This window comes from Puma concolor, chromosome E3 (genome assembly GCF_028749965.1).
Source record: "Puma concolor isolate L17-30 chromosome E3, mPumCon1.1.hap2, whole genome shotgun sequence".
NCBI classification, from domain to species: domain Eukaryota; kingdom Metazoa; phylum Chordata; class Mammalia; order Carnivora; family Felidae; genus Puma; species Puma concolor.
Window position 1 is genome coordinate 3,287,250 of NC_141682.1, and position 26,070 is coordinate 3,313,319.

The 26,070-nt window shown below is 46.3% G+C and overlaps 1 protein-coding gene across 1 annotated transcript in view; it reads left to right on the forward strand.

Annotated features, from left to right (window-relative positions):
* Positions 1 to 26,070, forward strand: part of SDK1 (sidekick cell adhesion molecule 1) — an 888,233-nt gene that overhangs the window by 307,588 nt on the left and 554,575 nt on the right. The window lies entirely within an intron of this gene.

Below are 26,070 nucleotides of genomic sequence, written 5' to 3' on the forward strand. Positions count from 1 at the left end.
CTCGAAGCTTTTAGTTTGTAACTCAGATGCCGAACCGAACTGTGATGTGTAAGTAATTATTTTTATTATTATTATAAGAGTCAGATGGGCACTTGGAAATAAAATCCCAAACAGTACAAAATAACGATTCTTGCAGGGGTTTTATAATTTAGTAACTTTCTACTGTGCAGCCTGACCTCATAGCTCATAAGCATAGGAAGCCTCCGTTTGAACAGTGCAATTTTGTCCTTTGTGAAATGGTAGTGAACGTTAATGTCCGCCCTGTCCTTCAGTGTGGCTTGCACCGAGACCCCTGTGAACTTTGCTGGGGTCCATTTCTGGAAAACGGTATTTTCTCTACCAGAAAATTATCGTGTTACTTTTGCTAGATAGCGGCAACAACAAGAAAAACGCACACGTCAAAGTCTTCTTTGGTGCCAGGATCCTTAGGAGCCCTGTTCCGTGGCCAGATGTAGTAATCAGCTTCGTTGGATGGAGCTAATCACTTGTCCTCTTCTCTGGTCTTGCTGTAACTTTCACTTGATCCATCTGAAGCCCTGTTGTGAAAACAGTGTCCACTCAAGTCACTTGAATATCTCTTTCCAGCTTCTAAACTGTTTTTGCAATAGTAAATATTTGAACTTCAAGGTAATCCTGCAAAGTGCAGACAAAGTTGACACTGTGCTTTTTCCTTTAAAAACCTGCCTAAAGAGGAACAAGCAGGTGAACTTACTATCACCAGCACAGACCATAGACTTCACCAGGGCAGGGACTCCATTTTTGTTCACCATGCTGGCCCTACCCCCCAGTACAGTGCTTGACAGTTGATAAATGTTTCAAGATGATTGATGTTGAATAAACCTCAGAACTCCTCAGAACTTGGAAGAACACAGAAAAACTTGTGTTGGCAGAAGAGAGAAGTTCACAGCCCCAGGAGACCAGAATGTAGCTCAAAGCAACCTGTCACAAGCACATTCCTTTGAAGTCTGGTGTTTTATCTTAAAAACTCATACAAACTTTGAATTCTGCTTCCTATTACAATTGTTTATTTTATCACAAACTTAATGTAAATGTTATTTATCCTGAAATAATAGGCATCTGGAAAGTGTGCTGTACATATCCTGAATATGCCTAACATATCTTTAGGGTACTTGTTATGCTTTTGAGAAATACGAGTGTGCAATCAATTACTTCCTATCTAAGGACTATGTATATGCTGGTGACATCCAAATTATGCCTTTCACCTTTTCCTTACCCCTGAATTCATCCTCTTAGTTAATGGCAACTCTACCTTTCCAGTTGGTTGGGGGAAAAATAACACACACACACACACACAAACTGTTGCATCATCCTTGACTTGTTGCTTTCTGTCAGTTTACATCCAGTTTATTAGGAAATACTGTTGTTTCTACTTTAAGGATATATCCTGAATTTGATCGCTTGCAATCGCCCCTTCTACTGCTACCAGACTGGCACCATCATCTCTGTTGAGTTAATTAAACAAGAAGGCCATTAGCCTGAAGAGGCTTTAATGCCGTAGCAAACTAAAATCTCAGCCTGTAAATGCCTTAAGGTTACAAAGTCAAAACGCTAAACAGGACCTATCACAAACGGCCAACTAGTCTTAAAGCTATAGCCAGTCAATTCTCTTTCTTTGCTTCCGCACTTTTTCTCGGTCTTTCCCCCTGCTTCTGTGGCAGAGGGCTCCTGGACACTCACCGTTTGCTGCTGCCCCACTCCAGTCCATTTTTGCTCAAGTAAACTCTTAAAATGTTTAACGTGCCTCAGTATAGCTTTTAACATGTTCCACCAGCTTTGTGCAGTAGTCTCGTAACTGATGTCTACGTGTTGTCCCTTGCCCCAGTCTCGTGTCCTCGTGGCAGCGGGAGCACGCATGTCAGGCCCTGGTGGGGCCCTGCACGGCCGCTGTGCGTGGTCAGTCTGATCAGAGTGAAGGCCCGAGTCCCGCCTAGCCCGTGCCGTGACCTCGCCTCCTTGATCTCTGTTCCCGACACTCCGGCCTCCAGTGTGCCCTGACTCGCTGCTGCTTCAGGACTTTGCAGCTGCTGTTCCCTCTGCCAGCCCTGCTCTTTGCCCAGAGGTCCAGGTGGCTCCTCCTATCCCTCGTTTGGGTCTTTCCTCACAAGTCACACTGGCAGTGAGGTCATTCCACATTCATCCCATATAAAATTTCACACCTACTACCAGACATGTCCTTTTTCCCCCCTTTATTATCTTTTTTCTTGACACCACACCTAATGTACTATCTGCTTTATGTGTTGGAAGCATTAATTATCTCCTCCCCCGACCCCCTTTCTCTCAAAAACCGTACCTCTAGACTTTAAGATTGACCAGAGTGGCCTAGGGTGGCACCGGACACGTCCCAGTCAGGCCACGAAATCTTAGTTTAGTTCTGATCTGTGACCAGAGTTGTATTAGAATGGGGTCTTTTAACTGTCCGTCGCTCTTTCCTTGGGTTCAGAGCCCTAATGCTTGCCCCTGAAGTCTAAAGCCTACTTCCTTAGGTTGTTAGGTCAACTGCGTGCCGACTTTCTCACTCCCCCTCCTGACTGTGGCTCCTGCTTGCTCTCCGCATCAGGGTCAGAGCTTCTCGGGGAGACCACCATCTCCTTTCTGGTCCCCTATTTACTCCCACATATCCCAGTGCATTTCTGCTTAGTAGAAACTGTGAGCGTGTTGTAGAGTCTGGGCAGACCACTCCTGAAGAGAGTTGCTAATCAGGGTCTGTTTTCCTTCAATGGTAGCTGCTGGCCAGGCGTACTGCCTGGTACATAGTAAGTGTTGAATAAACTGTTTTTGAACCGAGGCTGGTCTCCTAAATTTGAATTTGATTACTTAGTTTTTCTCTATGGACTCCATGTTGTTCCCTTTACATTTTTGCCTGCTGAAGCTGCAGGAGACCCATCAGAGGCCAAACTCTGAAGAGCATATATTCCCTTGTCTAACAAGCAAGCTAAGTAAGTTTTTCTGAATATGTATTTAAGGAGAATTCACTATGGGGCTGGACTTGGATTTCGAGCGTGTTTTTGTAAGAAACCCGTAAGTTAAGAATATTTCACTTTGTTTTCATAGTTTTCTTTTTAAATTCACATTGCTTTCATTTTCTTATTAAAATGCATTGAGGAAGATTAATTTAACAAAAATGCCGGTGGGAAAGAATACAGAGAAAATATGCAATCGTAATAAATAGTTGAGGTCTCTGTTTTTCAACATCCTGCGGCTATGTTTGCAAAGTTGATCTCGGACAGGATGCCGTGCCGTGGGGCCACGGTATGCTGTCTCAGAGCCCGGGTTCACCCGGGGAATAGAGTTTGGGTGTTTGGGAAACTCGCACAGTGCCCCATTGAAAAATGATTCTGACTGCAAGGCAGATCCTGTCTCCAAGGAATTCAGACCATATTGTACAGTTTCCAAAAATAGCTTGCCATCACCAGCTTTGACCCCTGTCTTTAGAACAGCATTTTTTATGTATTCAAGTAAGTCCTGATCATTGTAGAAAATACTTTGGTATATTCCTGTGTAAGTTTAAAAAAATTTTTTTTAATGTTTGTTTATTTTTGAGAGAGAGGGAGGGAGACAGAGCATGAGTGGGGAGGGGCAGAGAGTGAGGGAGACACAGAATCTGAAACAGGCTCCAGGCTCTGAGCCATCAGCACAGAGCCTGATGCGGGGCTTGAACCCACGAACCTCGAGACCGTCACCTGAGCCGAAGTCCGGTGCTCAACCCTCAAAGCCACCCAGGCGCTCCTCCTGTGTAGGTTTTAAAGGGAAAAAGTGGTATGTAGGCTTGTAGTGTGAACTGAGATCATAAGGCAGCATAGACACTGACTTCGTAAAGTGGAGGAGGTGGAAAAGCTTGAGTACTAAGAACTCACAACAAGAACAGGTGGCCTCTCGTGGAGACCGGAGCCGGCTTGGATTTGGGTAGCTCTGGGGAGTGGGCAGCTGCAGCCTGCGGGGGGGCCGCCAGGCATGTCATGAGAGTCTGGAAGAAATGCCGCATAAAATAAACGCGTTTTACAGACTCTTCCGTGGGCAGTTCAGTGGCCGTAAGTACGTGTACACTCAGTTCTGCTTGCGCCTTCCCCGCTACTTTGGATTTTCACACACGTGTGAGGGCATAATAAGTATTTTCAGGTGTACAAGCCCTTCACAGCTTTCTGTATGAACACCCACCCTGAAGTCTGTTTGGAGGAAGCGTTTAAATATGCGGGGTAATAAACACCCGGCAGGGAGGTGAGGAGGATCAGATCCCCTAGGAAAGTTGACTGATGTTGTCAAATGTCAAAAAAATAATCCAGTTTAGTAACAGGGCTGATGTCCTTTATTCAAGGGAAAAGAGTCCGTGGATTGTTGACAAAGCGGAACGCTGTTCCTGAGGGGTTTGGGGGGCAGCAGGGAAGCGGAAACAGGGCCTGATGTGCTGGGAGGCCACGGATTTCCTGGAGAGGCCAGCAGGTCCTGTTTTCTGGAGTAAGGTGAGCTAGCTAAAGTAAAGCGGAGTTGGAGGACTGTGACTGCTACGTGTTAGATTTCCTTGACCAGTGTTTCCCTTAGTGCAGGCTGGCTTGGGAGTTGATTTGTGCTGTGGACAAGGCCATGGGGGCTGCCTCCATTTTGTAGGTCCTGACACGGGAATTGGCTTTATCACTGCCTTTAAAAAAAAGTCAAGATCTAAAGAAAAGAGAAACCATAACCCAAGTAATCTGGGACTAAAATTCCAGACATGATCTGCATTGTTGGGTGTGGAGGGGAAATGAAAGGGAAGTGACTACAGGGGCATGAAAACATAAGAAAGGATCTTATATTCAGCCACTTTGCATAGAAAAACAGAGGTACAGCTTTGAAACCAGCGGGAAAATCTGTCTAATCAGAAATAGGAAAGGGAGTGGGATGGGGGAAGAAAGCAAAGAGAAAGGACCACGTTAAATGGAAAATATGAGAAGAGTGGCCAGCATCTAATGTGATAGTAATTACAATGCAGGTTACTGGGTTATCCATTATACAGAGAAATTCTACGACTGGATGGACAAGTCACAGAAATGAGTTATGTATAAGAAACAGACTTCAAAAGAAAGGCAGTGAAAGGTTGAAAATAAAAGGATAGAAAAGGGATCTCCTACACAAATAGGAACTGAGAGAAAGTAGTGGTAACTTCACGGGAAGGCGAGGGAGAACGAGGGATATTACGTACTGATAAAAAGAGAGTTAGAACAAGGTGTACTCCTTGAAAATACACGAAGCAACGTTAGAACTACAGAGAGGGAGAGAGGAAATCAGCAGTTATGTTGGGAGAGTTTAACACTGCTCCCAGAAACCTAAGCCCTGCAGTGGAGAAAATAAGCTGACATGGAGAAGAGCTGGACAACACGATTAGTAAGTCTATTGGCAATATTTCTAAAACTGTAGCATCAACAAACAGAATGTGGTTTGGGGGCTCCTATGGAATGGTTCTAGAGAGCAAACCATGTATGGTGCCATCCAGGAAGCCACGAGGGTTTCCCAAGAACGGGAGTGGTACACTTTAGGGTCCTTCGGTATTGTGCCATATGATAAGAAATTATCAGTAAATGACAGCCTCCCTCCCGATAAAACTGCTGTGGTTATGAAGTAAATAACATATTTCTAAAGAACCCTTGGGTTGAAAGGGAAATAAAAATGAAATTATGATCTATTTAGACCTGAAAGATAATGAAGGCATTAAATGTCACAAGTGCGGGATGCAGTTCAAGTGATGCTTAAAGTGATTTTATAGTCTTAAGTTCATCGGTAAACAAGAAAGGTTAAAAAGTAAGTGAGCTAAGCAGTCAACTCAAACGTTGGTAAAAAAGAACAAAACAAGGAAACAGGAAGGAAGCAAATAAAGGTAAGTACTAAAAACAATAAAATACAGAATAATGATACTAAATGATAACAGAAATTTAAGAAAATCAAGACCTGGTTCTTTGAAAGGTAAGTAAGATCTCCGACAGACTGAACAATAAGAAAAATAAATAAAAAATTAGGAAATAGCTATAGATCAAAGACATTTTCAAGTGATAAAAGAATATTGGAACAAATATTATTTACTAGTAAATTTGGAGAAAAAACTAAATAAAATTAATGTTTCCAGAAAAAATATAAAATGTCAAGATTGCCGTGAGAGTAAGTGGATAACACGGTTAGAGGTCAACGTATGATCACATCAATACATGGGACATGTAGTCAGAGACCTTTCTTCCCAAAATCTCCAGAGAGAATTTTATAGATGATTTCTGGCAAACCTTTAAGAAAAACCACTTAGTATCTTTTATAGGTCTTTCCATAAAATAGAAGGCAGGTCATGATGCCCAGCTCCTAAAGCTGTTGAAGCCAGTGTCAGAAAATATATGAATGTAACTTTAAAAGAACGAAGGAAAAAGTACGAAGACCTCAAATGGTGTAGCAGAAGCGATTGATGAAGTTCAACACCTGTTTGTGATTTTAGAGACACACGCAGCTGACATCTTAGGAACGGAAGGGAACTTCCTTCAGGCTACCAACCCAAAACTGTATCAGACTACCCTGAATGAGGGTTTTGGACAATTCCCTCTATTACTGGGAAGGAGGCAAGCAGACCTGCTGTCTTTTGCAGTTTAGTGCAGGAAGCAAGTCCTTGCGTGTTTTCAGGCGGAAAGAGATGTAGTGGATTAGGTGCTTAAGTTGTGGGAAGGGCTTGGAGGAACAGGTTGGGGGCAGAGTTCAAGGTCACCCCACAGTAGTTATGGTCCAGAGGGCAAGAGGCTGTTGTTGCTGCTGCCACTTTCCTGACGATTTGCGTTTGACCCCTGCAAGCAGATAATTAGACGCCCAGGTGGAGACCCTGGCCAGAGAAACACGTCTCCCCAGCTGGCTTTCCAGCACCCACCACAGCAGGGGCGTCCTCTGCGTTGCCTCCCTCTTGCACATCTCTTGAGAGGGCCCCTCCAGTGGCAGATCCCAAGTTCATTCACAACTTAGCTTCAAAGAAGCCTGAGAAACGTAGCTGTATTCCAGACCTATTTAGACAGAGGTAGAGTGGAATGAAGTTTGAGAGATTCGGTCAAAAGTATCCTTTATCTCTCTATCTCTGTCTGTTCTCTCACTGTCTCTGCTGGTGCTTGACCTAGCACTGATGTCCTGAGGAATGCTACCCAGGAAGAAAAAGAAGTAAAAACTTAGTTTTGGAAGAAATAGATAAAATTATCCTTATTTATGGACAATAAGGGCATCTTCATTAACAGACTATAATAAACTGATTGTTACAACTAATGAGTATGGTGACATGGGGGTATATATGATCAATCTATAAGAATCAATATGATTCCTCTATTAGTAATATCCAATTACCATAAAACATATCACTCATAATAACGGAAACTATATAGTGTGAATTAAGAATGCACAATATCTCTTCAGATAAAATATTTTAATTCTAATAGAAGATTATGTGAGTAATAGACTTTTTGTTTTCTTGGATGTGGTATTAAGAAGGCCTCACTCAGTTCTTCCCCAATTAACCTTTCAATTCAATTAAATCTCTTCCAAAATTTTGTGTGTTTTTGAAGAATTTGATAAACTTCAACAAAAGCATAAAGCAACAGGGGAAAATTGATAAATTTGATTAAGTTTTGAATATCTGTGCCCTGAAGCCATCCGTAGACAGATGGACAGGTGACAGATGGGAGATGATGTGTGTGATGTCACTACCTAGAACTGCAAGAAACTTCCCCAAAACAGCAGATAGCAATCCTAATAGGAAAATGAGAAAGACATCCTAGCTTCTATTTCATAACAGAGCAAACCCAGAAGGCTAGCCAGCATATGAGGAAATCACCAAACTCATTAGTAATCAGAGTAATGAGAATTGAAGCAACAATGTGATAATCACTATTAAACTAATCATTAGAAAGCTGAAAAATGAGTAAAGGAATTCGCATACACTAATAGTGGCAATGCAGACTCTTTCGGCTACAGTGGAGGACAGTCTGGAAGTTCTTAATCAAACTAGAACACAGGCTCTGGTTCAGCATTAATCTCCTGGGTATGTATCTGAGGGCGTTGTCAGTAACTGATGAATGGATGTAGAGGAGGTGTTGGTGGCAATGTTGATTTCCAGAGGCAGGAAGGAAGCTTGGGTGCCATTCTAGCAGTGCAGTTGGGTGGGGTGTCGAAGCTACATACAGCGAGTGATTGGAAACGACTCCCGGTATTGTCCACAGAGAGCCAGGTTACGTGTCACAAAACAGCAGCGTGGGGAGGAGGAAACTGAGGGAGATGTGTAGGATAACACCAGGATTCATTTGAGTTAAATGTGCATGTGCACAGAACAATAATGTATTTTTAAGAGCACATTCAAAAAAGAGAGACCCAACAAAGCACGTTAGATGGTCTCAGGGTTCTAAGGAGCGGTGCAATGAACATCTTTGGTGTGATGAACATCTTTGCGTGGATTTATCTGGTCTCGTTCCAGGTTATCTGCCTGGAGAGGGAGAGTGGTGTTCTGCAGTTTGCTGACTGTATGACCTCAGGCAAGACCTCTGTCCCTCCGTGCCTGACTTTTACATGGGCTCTGAGAATTAAGGGACTTGAACCTGTAACAGGATCTTAAGAGCGCCTGGCATATGATAAATGCTCAGTAAATGGTTGCTGTCACTATAGGGTTGTTCGTGGAAACAGAGCATGGGTTAACTGGTACAAACCTTTTTTTAAAAGGTGTATCAATTCATTTGTTCATTCAGCAAATATTCATTGAATGTCCAGAGTATGTCTTGGCATTTAGAAAAGGTAGGTAAGGGGCACCTGGGTGGCTCAGTCATGTAATCATCAGGTAACTGATTTTGGCTCAGGTCATGATCTTGTGGTTTGTGAGTTTGATCAAGCCCTGTGTTGGGGCTCTGTGCTGGTAGTGCGGGAGCCTGGTTGGGATTCTCTCTCTCCCTCTATCTCTGCACCACCCCCCCCCCCCACAGTGCACACTCTTACTCTCAAAATAAATAAACTTAAAAAACAAAGAAAAAGTAGGCAAAAATCCTTGCCTCGGTGGAACTAAACAAACAAACAAAAATATGTTACACGGTAGAATGTCTTAGAGATCACCATGTAAAACCATGCTTCGTTTCCATGGTGTGCTGATTCAGATGTGCTCAGCATCTGGGTCATTTACCCACCTTTTCATTCTACGTGTTTTCAATAGAGTGGCTGTTAAGAGATTTGTTGTTTAAATCACTGTCACTAATGATAATGTATGGATCACTTCATTTACTGTATTAATCTTTGTTAGGTACCTTAGACTCTGATTCGCTGTCCCTAACTTCCCTCCAGATGAACATGTTTTCCTTCTCTTCGCTCCCATGACTCCATACCTCTCTGTGAGATGAGTAATCACCACTGCTTTTTGTATAGAGTATACATATGTCTTTCCTCATTCTACTTCACATTCTTTTGGTCAGGGACTATGGGTAGTTCATCTGTGCATCCCTAGAATGATTAACATTCCAGGAGTTTTTGTCTAGTTGAATTTTGACCATTTCCTCTGGTGTCCTTTGGGCTTCTTGTGCGCATTCAGTGACCCTCAAGTGTTTTCTTTACCACAGCCAAAGGACCTCAGAAATGACTTGTACCAGCAGTCTTTGGTAAAGAGCAGACTGTTGGCAGACTGAGCCTTTGTTATTAATGGCACTACCTTTGGTGACATACCTTTGGTGACTCCACCTTTAGCAGACTCCCTGAAAGGAGGTGGTTTTCTCTGGCATTGACTCACCTTGGGTCATCTGTGATGGCTGTTGTCGACCACCTGATCCCTTCAGATGATCACTGGCTCTTCAGATGCCAGTGAGGTCTGCTCCATCTTCGGGCGCACATATCCATTTTATGTTGTTAGTAAACAGAAAGTATTTTCCCAAAGGAATTACAGACAAATTGATTTAGCATCTTTTTTCATTATACAGATGAACATTTATTCTGAGTTTAACTGCTCTCATTTATTATTGAATACTTAGCGTGGCATGTTTTTTCTACACGTCACTATCAATGGTTCTTTAGACCTTAATTTTCTCATTTGAAAAATTAATGAGTTGGTATTTTTTATATTTATTTGTTCATTTAAAATTTATATCTTAGTTTTTTTTTAATGTTTATTTTAGAGAGAGAACTAGCGTGGGCGGGGGAGGCTCAGAGAGAGAGCGAGCAATAGAGAGAGCAAGCGAGCGCATGGGGGAGGACAGAGGATCCGAAGCAGGCTCCGTGCTGACAGCAGAGTCCCATGCGGGGTTCAGACCCACGAACCATGGAATCACGAGCTGAGCTGAAGTTGGATGGCTAATTGAGGCACTCTTGCTTACTTGAAGAATGCTGGTGACAGTGATACAGAGTACAAAAAAATACATCAGTTAGAAGTCACAAGAACAAGAAAGAACAAGAGTAGGCCCACAAGCTAGGACCTTATGTGAGGCCGATAGAGAGATGCGGAGACTAGGTCCTTTGCCATGAAAGTTCCTGATTTTCGTGATAACAGTGCCTAGCGGCCACCAGGAAAAGGGAGTCCCCAGCCAGTGTTCTCATCCCGAAGCCTCGTTAGATAAAGCAAATTCTTTGTTTCAGAGAAGCACAGTCACTCATGATGCTGGGACAAGAGGGTAGTTTTCGTGGGAAGTTTAATGTAGAGGACACTGCTTTCAAGAGCAGTGTCCCAGTTATAAGCCCTTATGAGGTTCCCCAAAGGGCTGCCTGTCCATGTGGGCAGTGAAGTGGCCCTGACGTGGGAGCCAGGACCAGAAGTGAAGACCTTTCTCTCGATGACAGCTCAGCGATCCCGAGAGGGGAGGCCCAGTGTCTCTGCCCCTGGGAGTCATTGGCTTCTGCTTTGCACTTATTGAAGGAAACTTCATCTTTGAACTTGGTCGTCCTGCGTTACACATGTGTTACTTTTGGAGGAAGAATTTGACCTTAAACTTGTTCATGTCTGTCCTTTGTGACATGCGGTTAAGACTTGCTGGCACTGACTATCTTACTGGGAGGTGTGTCCCTCGGTGTGTCTTAAGTGTGAGAAACCACCGTTTTCTTTTGCTGCTGCTTGGCTGAGCCTCAGAATGTCTGTAGCTGTGGCCTTAGAACCATCACTGACCATCATTTCCCGCTAATTGCTGTCTTTTCCTCACAGTCCTCAACCCGGCACCACAGCTCCATCCTTTGAGAGACGCGGGGCCAGAAGCCTTTGGCGCTTTGTTCTCGGTGTAGTAGCAGCGTCCAGGTGGTTCGGAAGAAGCCTCGAGCTGCCGCTTTGGTATCACCCAGCTAATGGTTCCCGTTCCCCAAGCCACTGTCTTCCTCTCACTGGATGCTGAGGATTCCCATTTAATCCATCGCCCTTGTGAGAGTCTCTCAAACTCTGCCTTATCTGGAGACACTTCCTGTTTTCTAATGATACTTTTGTTTATAACAACATGATCAGTAACTCACGTCATAGTCAACAGATGGTAGTGGTCTGGTCTCGTCACTGCTTGGCTTGCAGAGGCAGGCGCGGGCGGGTGTGACTTGCACGGATGGGTCCCCAGAGGCATTTCAAGCTTCGTGCCATAAAGTGCATTCTTTTAACACAAATTAATATTCTTTATTTTGTTCATTGATTTTTGTCAATCCACAAATGCCTGGAATGCATTTTGCTTGCTTGCTTTTCATGCATGCTTCTTTAATCTATGGTGATTTATGTGTTTATCATTTGTAGTCAGAATTTCCCTGTCAGACTATGTACGGAGACATTTGTACTTAAAGCACATAGATTTGTTTTAAGTTTTCCCAAGTAGTTAATATTTTGTATTTTTTCTCCACTATATTTGTTTAATGAAATTAGGATCTTCCTAGTGGAATGTTTATTTTTGATACTGGAGTTAAGTGCCCTGTGTTATTTGATTTAGAGTTGGGTTACTGAAGTTGATGGTTTACTTAAATGTGACAGGTGGAGTTCCTCTCTCTGTATATACCAATATATTTTATATTTCATATTACCCATGTTTGTATACGGCTGTTTTATATTATCAATCTGCAAAATCTTGTTTGTAATGTTATTGGTGTTATTCTAGGCTATCTTTGTTGTTAATGAAATAACTTTTTCTTTTAGAGTTTGTTATAAGGGAATTCCCAAGTACAGTTTTTGAAAAGTTATTATTAGCTCATCCAAAACCCCTTGTAAAAAAATCAACTCGGAGAAATGTGACGCGCTTGTGGAATACAGCTTTCTTGGTGATCAGGTTTTTAACTCGGACAAGCAGTTTCTAGCGTGAGTTACAAGGAAGTGTCAAGTGACCTGTTTTCTTAATGTCAAGTTAAATCTGCTGTATTTTTTAAGCTAATTGGTAAGCCTCTGCCTCTCCCTTAAAAAGCCCTCAGTCATTTTCTTCTTCTTCTCTTATTCCTTTCTCTTACCTAAATTACTCACTTGCTATCCTATTAGGAAAATCCTCAAAATCTCCTTATCGAACGTCTAAATACACAGGATTAATTGGCTAACTACCATTGCCTAACCATCAAAGGAAGGGCAGTGACCTGTTAAATTAAACTTTCAGATCAGCAAGAAGTGACTGATTTTTTTTTTTAATTCAATTCAATTCAATGCATATCTACTGGGTATTTACTATCAGAATACTACAGATGATAGGAAGACTGATAAGTCAACAGTTCGTAATTTCAAGTAACTTACATTCTTTTTTCTGTTCCTTTGACAGACCTTTAATTTGTTTAATCGTATCTCATGAACTTTTGTAAAGTAAGCGATTTTTAATTTAAGACCGTCTGAAGCAAGAACGCCTCATTGCAGAGGATGTGGGATTAGTATCTTCTAGACCTTCAGGACGAGAGTAGAGAGATCGTGTTCTTAATGGGTGTCTAAACCTGGGCTTGGCACAGGCGTCGGTGATTTGGGCTCCAAGAGGGACAGATTCTTCCCGAGGAAGGAAGTCAGACACCACCACCTTCAGCTGGTTACACGGGCACACGTGGAGCGCTGGATTTTTCCACCGTTTTTATCGTGTTCCTGCCTGGCTGGCCAGTCCACATAGTTGGTTTCTGGCTTCTCTTCTCGTGTTTAATCAAAGCGTCCAGCCTGTTAGTCACCTCATTTGCCGTATTTTAAGGGGATTGACAGAAGGGGCTGAAGAAAGCATAGCCTCCTGCTAGATGCACCGACATGTTGCCTGCCCTGTATCTGACTGGACTCATCCCTCCCGTGTGTTCTAGAAAGACACAGATCACTGATTGACCCTAGGGGAGACAACTGGAATGTGCCAGAAAGAGCGTGGATTAAATAAGCCAGACATACAAAAGGGCCTCGTAAATGCCTCACAGTTCATGCGTTCTATAAATGGTGGATTCTATTATTCTCTTACTAGTTTTTATCCTGACAGACTTTGTTGAGAGAAGGCGGACAGCCATTCATCGGTGGCTGTTTATCCAGTACCTGTTTTTGTGAAGGGCATGATAGTGAGTATAGAGGATTTAATTGTGAACTAGACAGATGTCCTCAGTGCCCCCATAGAACTTTTAGTTATTTGGGGCATTCAGGCAAGTGCACGGGCTAAGCCGCGTGTAAGTGTGACAGTGATGAAGTGCAAGGTGCAACGGGCGTGTGTTCTCCGGAACTAGGACTACAGGAGTGATGAGGGAGCGTAAGGCAGGCTGGGGGCCCAACACGAGCTAGCACCCTCCCCCCGCTCCCCGCACAACGAGTGGGATGTGTGTGACATTCCTCAGGCTCTCCCGGCTGCTCGAGGACAAAGGAAAGGAAAAAAAAATGGCTAACTGATAGAGATCACAGTCATGCAGGACATGAGCCTCCATCAGTTTACAAATATCTTAGTAAATTACAAGAAAAAGGCAATCTTATCAATAGCCTAATCTCCAGAAACCTATAGACTCTGTTTCCTGGAGCCTCAACATCACCTTCCCCTCCATAGATGGGGGGAACAAAGGCAAGAAGGAAATGGCAGGTGAAATTAAATTTCCTTATAACCTGCAGCCCGTTGACAAATAACTTGCAGCAAATACAGAGTAGAACATTTCTCCAGGAACCCCCTACTGTCTTAAAGTTAATGCCTTACTAGAGGGAAAACCACCTTAGCTTGACATTAGTGAAGCCTCAGGTATCTCAGGAGTCCTCTGTAGCACATCACAGTCCCTCAGGAGGCCTCTCTTTTGTCCTTACCCACCCCCCCCCCCAACTGCATGGTATAGAAGAAACCACTCTTCACAACCTCAGTGCAGCTCTTCCTGCCCACAAGTCCTGCCCACCGGCCCACAGGAGGACTGGCCTGTGTTCCCAACTAGGGCTACAGGAGGGTGCCCCATTGACAGGTGGAAGCTGGTGACAGCAGGTGAGGCAAGCAGTGTTCCCGCAGAAGCAGCCTGCTGCCTGAGCACCCGGAAGTGAGGGAGAGAACAAAGCACCCAGAACTTGTATGTGCAGCCCGGGTGTGGGACCAGGTAGGCCCTGCTCGAGCAGTGCCTTGAACCTGCTCTGAAGGAGTCTGGGCTGTATCCCAGAGCAGTGGGGGAGCTATAGATGAAATATTGCCAGGCTCTGACAAAATCCTTCATGTAGAAAGTTTCTGAGGTCTCAGAGTGGAGGCTGGGCCAGGTTGGTGGAGTAGCCGCTATGCTGGCAGAGGCAGGGGCAGAACAGATCAGGATCCTGGAAGGGGCAGGTGCTGAGCTGCGGCTGCGAGGGCCAGAGGAGTGCAGCGACCCCAGCGACCTGGACAGTGGGCCCGGTCGATAGCTGGAGAGGCGACACGAGGGGCCCTTCTCTGCTGGGCCAGCCCTGGGGTTCCATATAGCCTTCGGTGACAGGCAGTGGGGTGGATCTGTTTGTTCTTGGGCCCGGGGAGGAACAGGTGTCAGGGAGCTGTGCCCCAGGACAGTGGATGCAGCTGCCCACTGAGGAGCAGCGGTGCTTGATGAGGTTTTGGGGTGATGGTGGGGTTTGGAGCCAACGGCCAAGAAAGAATTCTTGAAGATATCTTTGGTGCAAAAGGGTGATTTTGTTAAAGCACGGGACAGAAAGAGCTGCCCTGGGGTTGTGAAGAGTGGCTGGTTCTATACTATGGGGGTGGGGGAGATAAAGTCAAGAGGAAGTTTCCTAAAGGGGTTTCCACATACTAAAAAAGACTCCCAGATTCCTGGAGGCCCAGCTCTTGTCAGGCTAAGGAGGTTTTTCCCTCTAGCAAAACATGATCATCAAGACAGTAGGGAATTCCTGAACTTTAGGCTTTGATGAGATTGCCCTTTTTTTGTAATTGTGCTAAGATCTTTGTAAAATGATGGAGACTCTTATCAAATGAACCATTTGTTTTCTGTCCTTTCCTTTGTCCTTGGGCAGTCAGAAGTGCCCGAGGAACATCACACATGTCCCAGTGGGGGGCGGGGTGTGCTAGCTTGTGCTTCGTCCTCAGCTTGCCTTATGCCGCCTCCTCAGTGCTCCCAGGAGGACACAGTGGCATTGTCTTCCTTCGCACCCAGAGCCTGGTTAGGGAGCGCTTAGTCCAAAGCCAGCTTTTGAAGAGAAGGAACAATGATCAAATGATCCTCCCCAGGGGTTGGGTGGGTTATCAAGATTAGCTCTGGGCCAAAGCTAACTAAACAATGAAGGTTTTCTGGGAACTGGGCTGTGTTCCTGTGCTGGGGCCAGGTGCCCATTGTGATTTCTGTTCTGTTCTAGGGCTCAACTGGGGTCCTTGAAGCCTCTGTTGTTCTTTGCATTTTCCGCTCTCTCATTCCAGTGCTCATCAAGACAGAGAGGAGGAGGAGAAGAGGAGGGGAGGAGAGCAGGGAGGGAGGAAGAAAGGAAGGAAACCTGAGTGTGTGATTATGCCCGACCTGAACACTATGTTTTGTTTGGTTTTCTGACAGGTTCTTCAATCCTGCGTGCATTTGTTGATTACTTATTAAAGGCAGGGCTGTATTTGAAGCATCATTTTTGGCAGAGTTGGTGTTTTCGCTTGTTCTGAAGATAGGGCAGGAGTCCCAATGGTTTACTGTGACGATGTGGATAGGCTGGCTTCGCAGGTGAGGCCCAGCAGTCCTTCCAAAGCCGACTAGGTAGTCCCTGATTTCATTTGACCTGCTACGTGCATTGACATTTCTGCTGTTGTTAACGGATGCCAGACCTGGGTTTCAGTAACCAGTGGGGCCCGTGTTCTTGTTGCCAGAGTGTATAAACTTGGGAGGTATCCCCAGCCTCCTTCCCATACCCCTGACTTTGGTGAGTGCTGCGTGCAGGGTGGCTGCCATTTGCACGGTGACTTCCGCACACCCCTCCCCGCCACACAATCATTCCGTGCGGCTGAAGTCAGGTATAGAGAAATGGTGGCAACACGGCCCTGCCTGGCTTCCTGAAGCTCAGAAGGAAAACAGTGCATTTAAAGGTAAGAAGCATACTCAGTGCTAAACCAAATAAAGGAATAAAGGAACAAGTGATAACAAGGGGAAAGTTGGGAAGAAAACCTCCTGGAACAAGGACGTTAGAGTTTCTGGATTAAGAAAAGAAGTAACTGACAGGCTCACAAATTAACCATGTAAAAGGCAACTTCCTCTGAACTGTAGATGTATGGGTGTGAGCTGTCATGTTAGAGCCGCTTGGTGTATCCAAATGCAAGGGAGTAATTCTCTTAAGTGTCTCCTTCCAGCCCCCTCAAGTTGTCGAGTTACTACTGCTTTGCTCTCATGAGGAGCCAGAGAAACCTCCTTTGCTTCTCAGAAGACCAGCCCTAATAGGGTTTGAACTGACATCTGTGTTTGTCTGCTTGGGCCACCCTTAACAAAATACCGTAGACTGAGGCAGGCATGGCTTAAACAACAGAAATGTATTTCTCACAGTTTTGGAGGCTGTAAGGCCAAGATCAGAGTGCTGGCCAGTTTGGTTTCTGGTGAGAGCTCTCTTCGTGGGTTATCCAGCGTCCATCTCCTTGCTCTGTTACACGTGGTGGGGAAAGAGAGGAGAGAGAACACTCTGGAGTCTCTTCCTATAAGGGCATTAATCCCAGCAGGAGGGCCCCAGTCACATGACTCAGTCTAATCCCAATTATCCCCCAAAGCCTCATTTCCAAACACCATCTCCTTGGGGGTTAGGGCTTCCGCATGTCAATTTTCAGAGGACAGAAACATTCAGTCCAGACCAACATCTCATTTGATATTTAAGCTAAAAGAATACATTTGTACATTTTCTGGAGGAAGAAAAAGCACATTGGCTATAAATAGTGGTTTCAACTGGCTTTTGATTTTTAAAGATCAAGCAAAATAAATCTAGAGATAAGCAATAAAATTCCATTAAGTGGGAGCTTCAAAGGGACCATCTTGGTAAAGGCAGCAAATCTATTTGGAGAAAGTTTTGGGTATCAACTTATTAATAGCATTCCAGCCCGTCAAGTTTTCTTTGTTCTTTTAAAGTTATGGGAATGAATTAAAAACAAGCTTCCCAGTCGATCATGTATCATTGAAACCCAAAACACAATAGCGTTTGTCTTGTTACAAACCAGGAGGCTGTAAATCTATTATTTATTTTTTATTAAAAGCGTAAGCTCCAGAGCGAGGCCCGTGAATGGCCAACAGAGGAAAAGGAGATGAATAGAGAAATAGGCCTTTCATCTCGGCCCAGTTCTTGCCCCGTGACCCAGGTCAGCAGTGATTCGGTGTCCCTGCTGCTCTTAGGAATGTGTTTGTTTACCTGCATTATGTTCAGTGGTAGGAGGAAAGAAAGGGAGAAAATGAGGAAAATGATGAATCTGACTTCGCGTTTTAGAACAGAGTGAAAGTTGTAATTAGAGAGAGCCACATTACCATATCTAACTCTCAACAAAGTTTTCCAGCAAACCACTGGTTCCGTCGATCTCTTGCGAATGGATCACCACACACGGTGTAGAATGGTAATGCTATGCTACTCACACATCTCTTTTATGGCCACCACCCCTGAGTAGGTCCCCTGGGGTCACCATTGGTTGCAAGGTTGATAGCGGCCTGCCCCAGATGAGGGCTTTGGACACTACACCAGACACTGCAGTGTGACTGTGAACCACCCGGAAGCACGTGCAGGCAGGCAGCACAGGCCTCCCTTCGAGAAAGCCTGGGCCTTCCTCGGGCCGGGGAGCCAGCCGGAAAGCAGTCCCTGAGTACAGCCACATGGCTGTGGTCACGGCTGGAGATCCCCACACCTTCCTGTGTGGTCGGTAGGAACTGCTGGAGTTCATGGACGTCATGCCCCCCACGATCCAGCAAATAACTTCTCGACTTGAATATTTTAGTCGTGCTGTACTGAAGCTGCAGTATCTTTAACTTGCCGGAAGAAAACAGAACCAAAAACCAGTGGTAGTTAAGTCTTCCGTTTTCTCCAGTGTAGCAGACGTTACTTACTTACCCCTGTGGCATCTACACAGGGTCGTGTATGTGGCTGTGTGCTGCCTGTTAAGCCCATGTGCATGAACTAAAAAGAGCGTTTATTGTCCCGGAAACTGGAGTTTCTACCTTTTGTTCCTGATGCTTCCTTGATTCAGGTGGAAAGTGTGTACCTGGGAATTACAGAAGTCAGCTGCCCCTGTGCTCAGACAGCTAAAGCCGCCTGTGGGGAGCGGTGGTTTCACTGCCCTGCTGGCTGGCGGGCACCTGGCTGCCCTTCTGCCACTGTGGGCCAGCTTTCCTCATCTTGCCCCCGCGCCTTGGCGGCAGCCTGCTGACTGACCCCTGTGTCCGGTCGGTCCGCCTCGCAGAGACAGGGCCGCACACGAATGCCCCTGGAGGCTGACCGTGCCGGAGCGTTCTCTCCGCCTCTGAGCCCGCTCGGAATTCCATTGGTGCCTTCGATCTGGATCCCAGACGCGCTGCAGTAGCACCACCTCCCTGGCTTTGCGCTTCCTTAGCTTCTCTACACATCGTCTGGGGCCAGTAACTGTAATAGTAGCTTATAAACAGTGCTCCAGGGTGGGGCCTGTTATTTACACCATTTTACAGACAAGGAAAAGGAGACCAGGGGAAGGACGCGCCCAGCCCAGCGTCCCAGGGCCAGCAGGTGGGTCACAGCAGCACACTGATCCCGACCGTCTGGCTGTGGAGCTCTCAGCTAGGCTGGCCGCCTGGGACTGGGTGTGCTTCTGGGGTTCTGTGTGCCCCAGGATGGGCTCTTTGAGCTGCCCCCCTGCCCCAGCTCTAGGGCAGCCCCCTCTGCAGTAGGTTCGTAGTAGGGCTTTCCCTCCTTCCGTGGAATCCCATGGAACTTCTCACGTTTCTGCTATTTATCGAGTCCCGTCTGTGTCAGACACTGCTAAGCATTCTCTACGTGTGTTAAGTGAAAGTGTAATAAACCGACAACTTTATTCTTCAGCACTCTTGTGAGGAAAGCTTTCTGTCTTGCACAAGTGAGGGAACTGGCTCGCATTAAGTTTTTGTTTGGATATGTTATCCCCCAACCGCGTTATAAGCTTCTTCAGGGCAGAGATGGAATTTCCTTACCTCCTGGGTTTTCAGGCCATCCCCAGTATGTCCACACACCAGAGAGGCGGGCAGTGAGTGCCTTGGTTGATGCAGGTTAAAGGAGATTCGCAGCTGTTGGGACCAATTGGACGAAGAGACCGTGGTGAGAGGTGGCCATCCAGCTTGTAATGCCCAAGAGGCTAGGCGGCATCTCTCCCTGGCTTCCCTCCCCTTTTCTGACCACCCCCCCCCCCACCCCCCAAGTGTTGTCCCTGCAGCATCATTACTTCTCCCAGGAAAAGGGGGTTTTATGCAAGTAATGGACTGGAGGACTAGTCCTCGCTCTGGATTTACCGCTCCAGGACCAGAGCTCACCCTGGTCTCTGGGGCAAGCCCCTCGCCTTCCCAGGCCTCCCGCAGTTTTCCAGCATCTTCTCTCCGCCCAGTTTGGTGGCCTGTGACTTTGTTAATTGGGACCTCGGGGTGCTGTGGAGAGGAGTTCCATGTGCAGGGCTGGACTGCATTGAGCCATAAAGGAATCGCATGGGTGATGGGCATATATCTAAGGATTCACCAGCCCGCAACAGCCTGCATCTCTGGTCCTCCCTTCTGTGACTTAGGCCCAGGCCTATAGGAGGATGGGGGCGGGTTGGGGGGGAGGAAAGCATTTTGTTAAAGAAAGCAAATTGGAGGGGCGCCTGGGTGGCGCAGTCGGTTAAGCGTCCGACTTCAGCCAGGTCACGATCTCGCGGTCCGTGAGTTCGAGCCCCGCGTCAGGCTCTGGGCTGATGGCTCAGAGCCTGGAGCCTGTTTCCGATTCTGTGTCTCCCTCTCTCTCTGACCCTCCCCCGTTCATGCTCTGTCTTTCTCTGTCCCAAAAATAAATAAACGTTGAAAAAAAAAATTTTAAAAAAAAAGAAAGCAAATTGGAGACTGTGGACCAGCTGGTGTAAACATTTTTCAAGCCTCTGGTTGTTTCTTACATTTAGGCCCTGGTGGTAGCCATGTGGGCCGTATATCAGCAGGCCCTTGTTTACAGCTCTCAGACTAATGAGGATTATCATTTATGCCCAAGAGTATGTAAATTTGGCAGTTCTTGCTCTAAAATAACATTCTCCCTCTTTCCGGGAGTAAACTGCTTTCTTAGTAAACAGATTTTCTGTTTATTATGTTACCATTTAGAAACTTTCTTATTCTGGTGCCAAATTGCTCTTAAAGGTGACTGATTCATAAAGAATATTTTATTTGCCTTGAAATCCGATTCTATTTAGAACAGTATTAAAACACAAGAAGAGTCAGCAATCTATCACTGGAAATATGTGAGCAGCTGGAACATCGGAATCCACACCTGTATTTATGTCTTCGAGAGGTTGTTTTTATCTAGTTCAGAGCACTTACTGTTTTTATCATACACTGAGTAGCTGTTATGGGCAAGACCCTCGACTTGGGGGTCTCCTTGAGATACAGAAATGAATAACATATTCACCTCTGGCTTTTTGGCCTCTAAATTTTGAAAAGGAAAAAAAGATCAGTAATAAAAGGCAGAGTCCTAAGTGCCCTCTGAGAGGTTGGTGTGCAGGGGAAGGCCGAGGGGGGAGACCTCCACCTGCGGGGTCCGAGGAACCCGCGCAGAGAAGGCTGTGTCCGTGACAGCATGTCAGTTCGGCAGTAGACGGAAGGTGGTAGGCATTTCTTTCTGGTGGCGGGAGCATTACCAGCAGAGGGAAGCCTGGGGCCTGTGGAGCAGTGAGAGGGCCAGCCTTGTTGGGGTAAGTAAAGGTTACATGCCCACGGCCTACGGCCGGAACCCCCGTGTGGGGTCAGATACCACCCTGCCCCTCACCATCCCAAGAGGAAGCAATGCTAACCAAGATGGTTGAGGGGGGAGAAGTTTCTAAAGTTTCTACGGCCAGGACAGTAAGTTGATTTGAATAGTCTTCCCAAAGTATGTTTTGGGGTGCCTGGGCGGCCCATTCGGTTTAGAGTTCAACTCTTGATTTTGGCTCCAGTCATGATCCGGTTCGAGCCCCGTGTCAGGCTCTTCACTGAGAGTGCGGAGCCTGCTTGGGATTCTGTCTCTCCCTTTCTTTCTTCCCCCCATCCTGTGTTCATGTGCACTCTCTCTCTTGAAGTAAATAACAATTAAAAATAAATAAAATGTGTTTTTACAGACATTTGGAGTGTCGTGAGCAAAAAGGGTTCTTGCTTAATTAAGTTTTGGAAATAAACAGGTCTTTATTATAAGGCTTCTTAGAGCCTATACTATGCTTTGTGACTTCTTGGAGGGGGATACATTATGTGCTGTTTCAGAAGTATTTGGCCCTGGAACTGGAGTGGGTGTGCCTTGTTTGGTTCCCTCGGCCTCCTCTTCCTTTTTGGGGTGCTACCTGCCCAGTACTTCCTGCCCTGTTTAACTTAGAGCCCCAGCCCCGCCTGGCCCCTCACTGCGACGGAATTCTGCTCTAGGTGCCCCTCCACTTCTGAACTTGGATGAAATGCCACATCCACAGTGATACCAGGGCGGCACCCGTGGGGCTGGAGGGTGTAACCTGGAGCTCCTGGGGGTGTTAGCTCTTCCAGAGGTGAAGTTCCATCAGTGGGAATTGGGAGGGAACTGGGCTGGTAGATTTACCATCCTTTCTCCTTCCACGGACTCACACAGGCGTGCTTCTGAGAACTTCTCAGAGACGTCCCATGTGCTTGGACATGTCTGGCAAGTGACATGACGCGTCTCGGAGTCTGTGCCGTGGCCATAATGGGATGACCCACTAATTCGTGTCTTTCCTTACCTTGAGCGTCTGTTCCTGCACATCTTTCTGTCTAGCTTACACTTGCCAAAGTAAGTGTCAGCGTGTAGTCCTTGCCTCAGGCTCTGCTTTCTGGAACACCTGGACAAAGGCAAAATCCCTTTGCCATTGAGGCTTTGAGGCTGGTGTCTCCCTGGGCTCACTTGGGGCGGCAGCCGTCTGGTGGATACACGGGCTAGACTGGGGCACTGAGCGCTGAGGATGGCCAGCTTCCCAGTAGTGCCGGGAGAACAAGGAGGAGAGGAAAGACGCCTGGTAGGGAGTTGATGGGGTGAATCAGCACTGGGAGTAGAGGAGCCGGAGGGAAAGGTTTGTGGGGAGTCTGTCGCGGACGGCCGGGAGTGGGTGGTGGCGCAGGCTGTATGTGCTGACGGTGAGTAGGAAAAGACGAGCGGCGGGAACATGTAGGCACGATGGCTGGGTGGACGAGCTCTGGAGAGAGTGAGGACCGATGACAGGGGTGGTGCCCTGAGCACGTGGCGCAGCAGGTGTCATAAAGAAGAGGCTGACACTCAGCAAATGGTCACTAGCGAGTTCCCGCAGTGCTAAGATTTGAAGTTCGGTACTGGAGGGAGGTGGGGTGGGAGCTAGAAGGTACGTCAGGGATGAGAAAAGGGTTGGGTAGATGAGACCAGAAAAACCTAAAAGCAGAGCGGGTGGTAGCCACTCTCGCCTCTAAAGATGTGCTGCTTTGTCAATGGGGAGGTACGTCTGTGGCTCTCCTGTCTTCCACGACTGGTGGCCAAGGGAGTACAAGGGGGGCTCATTTTCAGGGCGTCGGCCATGCCCGTGTTGCTAAAGGAGACAGAGCTTGTGGCTCTTTGTTTTAGCAGAAGCACCAGCGAGCTTTTGAGGAGGCAGATGTGGCTCCAGAGTGGGTGGGTTGGGGGCGGGGGGAGAAGAGAGCTGAATGGTTGTGTTTTATAAAGTGGGGAGATTGATTTCCGGGGCAGAGGGGCAGAGAGGTCTGCGGTTGTTAGGGGTGAGGGCAGAGCCGCTCAGTTGTCCTGTCTTGCAGTTGAGTGTGGCCACGCACAGCTGAGGGTCTTCGGCAGGAGGGAGTGAAGAGGAAGAATTTAAGTCATGCCAAAAAAGCGGGGAAGAAGGCTAAGTTCTTCTGGGTCAGCATGGACCAGCAGAAGAACCCAGGCGTGGGGCCAGCAGCTGTGAGCTGAGCAAGTGTGGCCAGCTGATATGACCCCAAGAACATGCCTTTGGGGATTAGCAGCAAAATTGAGGAGGGCTCTGGACCTCCCACAGGATGTAGGAAAGGACAAGAGAAGCAATTTTATTCCACTGTCCAAGGACAAAATAACCTTAACTGTCATCTGGATGTCATGGGGGATTTCTTAACGTTTGTGCAGACAAGAGGAAAGCGCTCCGTGGAGACAGAGACACTGCCACTTCTGCAGAGGTGACCCGCCGGAGAGTGTGAGAGAGCCACTGTGATAAGGACGCCATGAGAGATTGTTTCCAAAGCAGCCAGGGTCCAAATGGTGTGCTAGCCCTGCAGAGAAGCAGTCAGTGTAACTGAGGGCTGGAGGAGGAGGAAAGGGCAGTGGGCACGGTGCAGAGGTTTGGGCATGGTGGGCATGGACCGGGGGTAGGTCAGGGAGGGATGCTTGGGGGTATGTGAGATCTTGTTGAGAGGGCTGGTTATGGGTCCAGACACAATAGCTAAGTCCTAACACAAGGGGGAAAAATTGAGAATGTGGCTGTCACACTGATGCCAAAGACAGGAGTGTAAGAGTATGGGAGGAAGGGGACTGGGATCACCGGTTAGAGGGTTTGCGACTTCGAGCATTTGCCGCTGACATCAGGGCTCTCCAGAGAGAGAACCCACAGCGTGTGTCTATCTGAGACAGAGGGAGAGAGGGAGATTGGTTATAAGTACTGGCTTACATGATTGTGGAGGCTGAGAAGTCCCAGGAAGCATGCTGGACCCCAGCTTGGTGTGGTAGTTAGAAAGCCTGAGAGCCCAAGGGCCAATGATGGAGATTCCAGTAGAGTCTGCAGGCCCGAGAACCAGGACCAGCGAGGACAGGAGATCAGTGTCCCCACTCATCAGTCAGCGGCAAGGCAATCTACCCTCCCTCTGCCTTTTTGTTCTATTCAGGCTCTCAGTGGATTGCTTGGTCTCCACCCACAGTGAGAAGGGCCATCTACTTTACTGAGTCTATCCTTTCAAATGCTAATCTCTCCCCAAAACACCCTCACAGACATGTCCAGAAACAATGTTTAACCAGGTATCTGGACATTCTTTGGCCCAGTCCAGTTGACACATAAAATTAACCAGCACAGGGCTCCATGACCTTTCTTGGGTCATTACCTAGCTTTCCATGTGTTCATCAGATCTCCACATCCAAGTCCTAAGCTTCTCCAGGGCAGGGACCCTGTCTTCTTTTTTGTGTTCTCTGTAGCTGGCACAGTACTTTCCATGTACTAAATGTTCAATAAAAATGTGTTGGACGGCTCATTGATCCAATAAACCTATGTCTGTGCCAATACGGAATTGCTCTTGAAAAGCTATGGGTAAATCAATTCTTTGTAATTGGAATCTTATTTCAAATATACCAGGGGTGTTCAGCACTTAAAGGGATGCTAGGTGAATCTTTTGGGAACCCAAGAGTCCTTCACTCTGTTTTTCACTTTTTAAAGAAAAAGAAGGTGAATTACAGAGAAATGAAGTGACTTGTTACAATCTGTTTTGTTGGTCAAATTTAAGGTTTATGAAGGCAAATATCCCTGTTAATTTAGGAAGAGCGTGACTAGGTGAACAGCCTGGCTGTAGGGTTTATAATGTCAGATCAGTAGCATCATACCTTTAGCAGGATTTATTTTAATCTGCAGATACTTAATGTGTTGATTGAAACAAATCTATTTCAGTAATATACTAATGACTGTTGTCTATACTGAACAGTTTTGCAGTTTATGGCAGGTTAGGAAATAAAAACGAAGGACAAAGGAACATGCAAACGGAAGAAACTCCTGGCTGAGAAAATCACTTACAAAAGAGCCTGGCTCAAAGCATTTAGTTTTTCTTCTGTAACTTGTGTGAGAATGATGAATGTGCTGGGTGGGTGCCGAGTCTCGGGGTCCTGAGGGTGCGCTCCCAGATTCATTGTGGAGGAGATGAAAATCTCTTCAGTCAGTAGCTCCATGTTACGCGTAAGAAAGACGTTGAAAAGATTTAGTGAAACCTTTTGGACACCTCACTGATTGAATTATTCATTTTAAATTGATCGGGTTTTATCAACATCTGTATTGGGTTGATTTAGTTTCTGCTTGCTGTGTTCTGGAATAAAGTAATTTATTAGATGTGAGAAACTTGAGAAGAGAAGCAGAGCTGCGTTGGGTTACTGTTTTTGGAAGATCGAAATAAAAGAAAGAAAAGAGTCAAAATGTGCGTTTGATTTGCTCTCCTTTGTCTTGATAGGCGTTTTCACATGACTTCCGCTTGTCAAAAATGATGTTGAAGTTGTCATTTACCACAAGAGGTACTTCCTTTTCGCTTGGGATTTTAGTTTCTTGACACGAAACACCGAATCATATACGAGGGGCAGAAGTTAATTGGTACCAGTACTGGCTAACGGCGGTTGTACAGACACATACCAACTCATTCGGTTCTTGTCTCTCTGGTGGGGGCAGGCCTTCTTACCCCCACATTGTGGCTGTGGAAACTGAGACTCAGAGGGGTTTGATGGCACAGGTGTGTGGGTCCTTGGACGTCAGTGTCCCAACTCGCTGCTCATCGGCACTGTCTCTCGGGGCTGAGTGTCTTCCTTCAGTTTTTACATTTATTATTAGTGTCAGCTTC